Here is a 4,599-nt window from a genome sequence, read left to right as displayed (position 1 = left end):
GTAATTATTTGTTACCTCGAACTTTTGCGTTAAGAACGGAACGATCTAGTTAGATACTTCTATGACTAGCAGTCTCGTAGATCGCCGTTTTGCCCTCATTCGACACCAGATTCGTTGTGTTAACAAAGATATAAAATGTGCAACTCACCAATTCGATGTAATATAAATTATTTAGATACGATTATCTTTATGCGATTGCACACGCACTACGCGTTCGCGTTTGAGCCTTAGATATTTACGGCGTTACGAATACGATATGAAATTATATACGAAAACGACGCGATGCGGAAAAAGGAAATATAAATAATTACGAACGATTTAAAAGGAAAGAGAAAAGATAGATAATTGAAAAGTGTGAAATGAGTTTAACGTATTCACCTGAGTCCTTTACGCGGAAAATGAGAATCGCAATCTCCCGGCACTCTGCCTTTTATAAGGACTTCACCAGTCAGCTAATCACTACAATTTTCACGTGAAACTATTGCTCAACGCGAACACGGGCTCCCCGTCACGTACCTCACGATTTTTCGACGAAGAGTGATTTGCCTCAGTCAAGCGATCGTATCTCAGGGTTCCACCCGCGATCATGGGCCCAAAGTGAGGATATCATTTGGCAAATCAGAGTACGTGTCAAAGCGGAATTCCCGCACGCATTGGGTTTAACTAGGCGCGTTTCCCGAGTTCTCATCCCTCCTTAACCTTCTTTCCGACTCTGTCTGTGGTTGACTATCTTTCTCTTTTTACCCCTTCAGCGCTTCGTGAATTTCGTGCGTCGCAATTTTTATACCTTCTAGAACCTTCGGAATAACTTCTATTTGATTTTATTCGTTTCTCAATTAATTAATGAAACTTTTAGGAACGAAACTCCGGTGTCGATTATAGTTTTATTTATATTATTTGTTATAATATTCGTATATTTAGTAGTATTTGGGCTTTTTAATTCATTCGACGTATTTTATAATCGATGTTCGTTTCATTACACGCATTCTCCGGCCTCCGTGACAAAGAAATTGACTGTTTTACTTTTAATTAATTTCGGGAGCATTCTATTCGCATTTTAACGCAAGTTCACGCATATCGAATATATATATATATATATATATGTACCCGTCGTTGCGACACCGTAGTTAAATGGAAAGATATAAAAAAAGAGAGAAAAGGAATACAGATCACCCGCCGTCTGATCTTTGCTAAATGATCTCGAATCACCGGAGTTTTTTTGGTTCGTGTTGCGTTCGCTCTATTCGAAATGAAACTCGCGGAGGCGAAGAATTGTTAAAAGTTTACGAAGCGTCTAGGAGTGGTTAAAATTGATAGAGTTTTACGATGTCTTAGAACGAGCAACCGTCGAAACTTTGTTTTCGCGACGTTCTTTTCGTCGCTCTCGTCCCCACGCTCCTACGCTTTGGTTGTTTCTTTGTTTTCCGTGTTGCGACAAATAGATTTCTCCATTGTCCGTAAAGGACGGATCGAGATTCCTCTTTCGAAATAGAGAGAGAGAGAGGTACTTGCGGGTAACCTGGAATCTACGAAACACGCACCGTGGTAAAATTCGTGCGTCCGCCTGATCGATGTGTGTTGTTTACGGACCGGCTGCGAAGCGACGATAGCGAGTCTTTGAAAAACTATGTGTCCATTAGTTAGACCGATCGTCGCCGGCCGTGTGTCTGTTCGAATCTCGCAACGCGCACGATTCAGCGACAGGACGCGCGCTCGAATTCCTTGTGTGCGTTCGTAGTTTTCAAGGTTTTTAAATGTACTTTACGCCCGACCGTCGAGAGGAGCGTGCCACTGGGCGTTTCTCCGACGGTTTCCGTCTTTGGACGCGATCGTGTCGTCAACGATCGAACAAACAAATACGTTGGCGACGCCCGCATTCGCTCTCCTGCACGCGCCGGGTGGTAGAGTGATGTGGGTGTCGAATGTGATGTGTGTTAATAATGAAATTAACACTCTAAAGATCTAAAAAGTTCGAAATACAAAATCTTACGATTACCCTGGACGGTGGATCACTTGGCTCGTGGGTCGATGAAGAACGCAGCTAATTGCGCGTCAACGTGTGAACTGCAGGACACATGAACATCGACATTTCGAACGCACATTGCGGTCCACGGATACAATTCCTGGACCACGCCTGGCTGAGGGTCGTTTTCTTAACAAAAGACTGCTTGCGTTTGCTTCTCGAAAAAGAGTAATTCATTGCTTTTTAAACATCCCGCCGTCGTTCAACGAGAGTAGAACGTTTCGGAGCCGGATTATCGAATGAAATCGAAAGAATGAATGAAGGACAAATAAAAAAAAGAGTCGCAACGTATGAGCGATAGTTGGGCAGTTCGTCGGCGTTTGACGTGGAAACGATGTGACGAATATCGCAACCGATACACTAAATGCAGGCCGTTAAAGGACAGAAACAAACTTCGAAATATCTCTTCGAACTAGCGCAAGTGCGTCACGGCGCGCGAGTCGTTTGTTAAAATTCATAAACGACCGCCCGTGGAAGCACCGAGTTCTCGGAAGATAATCTATAAAGATTCTCCATCCTGCTGGAGATATCGGATCTATGCGATTGTTCACTCGTAGAAATCCACGCTCTCGACGTTGACAGAAACGATATTTACGAAAGGTGTGTGAAAAAATAAACGAAAGAAGCTCTCCTATAAATTTAGAAAAAGCAAACGAGTGAAATGTTTGAGATGATAATTTGCTGAAATGCAAGCTCGAATAGCCCCAGGGTTTCGAATGATTCCCCACGCTTTATATATCTCTCTGTTTACAAACGGTGTATAAATAAAAGATCGCTTTAGATGGGTCGTCGCTGTTTGACGCGCGATGCTGTTCCTTATTTTTTCGCTAAACGAGTTAAATGTTTAAAAAGCGTCGAAAAAGCGAATACACACGCCACAAGACAAATCTAGCGAGTAAAGGAACGCTCCGCTCGAAGATAAAAATAGTTGTTTACAATCAATGCAGCGTTTCGGTACCCCTGATCGTAGTCTGAAACTGTGTAACAAAAGAGAGGAAAGCGAATGGTGAAGGAACTTCGAAGCCTCCGTGGCGTGGCTAGAACTTGTGATAAAAGTATGTTTGCAGCAATTATGCATGCTCCCGTTAAAACAGCATTTCAATGTCTCGCATGGCTTAAAGTCCTAGGAGGCTTCAACATTTAGAACACATACGGACTATTTCGTTTGTTAAAGATAAGCGAAGACCGCGCGACCATCGCTCGGTCTTCCAGTCCTCGAAAGTTTTGTTGCGTTCCAAAGGAGAGAAAAATGGGGTTTACCCTTGCGCTAAGGGGAGAAGAAGAGAAAAGCAGTTAAATCTGAGAGGTCTGTGGAGTACATCGCGTGTTGGTTAAAATTGCTAATTGAAATATACGCGAAATGTTCTCACTCGCTCTTGCTTTTCCTCTTGCTTCCGTTGCGCTCGAAAAGAAGGGATGATAAATAAAGAAAAAGAAACCGATGCGAAATCTCTTGTGGAACAAAAAATAACACCGACGGCCGTTAAAATTGAACCGGGACGAAATGGGTCGTCTTGCGCGTTGTCTTCGCTTTGAAATTGATAAAAATTGATAAACGCAATACGACGGAGCTGCAGTCCACAAAACCTTTGAAGCAAAAAGGAAGTAACACGAAAATCATGTGAACGTCGTGTCTCAATTTTTTCGCCTCTTGTGCTCGTTTCATCGAACGATAAATAATACAAACATTTTGAAACGAGAGAGGAAAAATTGAATATGCGAAAGGTTGATTCACGCACAGATTCTCTACGTGTTTGCTTTTTTACTTTTCTTCGTTCATTTTTTTATTTGCTTGCATCGAGCATCATATTCTGTTCGAGCGAACTATTTCAGGAGTACCTCTTGCGACTAACTTCTATTATATTGCTATTCCTCTCACCTCGGCGCCCGTCTCTCTCACTCCGTTGGCCAGTGGTGTGGGGCGCGGACTGCCGGGGGTGAGAGGGAGAGGTACGAACCTTTTGTCGCGCTGTGACGATACATTCACTCGTTTCCAGGAAGTTCTAACGAGCAGTTTCGGAGAATTCCTATCAGAAAATCCCCTTTTTCGGCGCTTCGCAAGAACCGGGTGCTTCGGCGAACCGCAATAACGCGGATTAGTTTGAGTGAATCGAGGATTAACAAAACTTTTCGTTTCTTTTATTTTGACGACTACGTGTTCATTTTATTAAATACAACTAGTTTTCGTTAAGTTTACGTAACACGTTGTTGTGGAGTTCATTGCCTCCGCCTTTTCCATAATCCCGCGCTTCGGTAATCGCGATCCGGCACCTCGCTCATCTCCTAAAGATTTCCAATCGTGGAAAATACGCCGCGACGAAATTTGAAGGAATATATTCACCTTTCGATGAAACCAAAGAAATTGACGACCTCAGAGTAGGCGAGATTACCCGCTGAATTTAAGCATATTATTAAGCGGAGGAAAAGAAACTAACTAGGATTTCCTTAGTAGCGGCGAGCGAACAGGAATGAGCCCAGCACTGAATCCCGCGGTACCACCGCTGGGAAATGTAGTGTTCAGGAGGATCCGTTTATCCCGAGACATCGAATTGCGTCCAAGTCCATCTTGGATGGGG

At 43.2% G+C, this 4,599-nt stretch overlaps 1 non-coding gene across 1 annotated transcript; it reads left to right on the top strand.

Annotated features, from left to right (window-relative positions):
- Positions 1 to 1,993: 1,993 nt before the first annotated feature.
- LOC114881387 lies at positions 1,994 to 2,148 on the top strand. Its single transcript, XR_003790269.2, has one exon. It is a non-coding gene; the product is annotated as a 5.8S ribosomal RNA (ribosomal RNA).
- Positions 2,149 to 4,599: the final 2,451 nt, after the last annotated feature.

Source organism: Osmia bicornis, unplaced genomic scaffold (assembly GCF_907164935.1).
Source record: "Osmia bicornis bicornis unplaced genomic scaffold, iOsmBic2.1, whole genome shotgun sequence".
NCBI lineage: Eukaryota > Metazoa > Arthropoda > Insecta > Hymenoptera > Megachilidae > Osmia > Osmia bicornis.
Note: the sequence above shows the minus strand (reverse complement) of the source record. Positions and strands in the feature narration are given on the sequence as shown.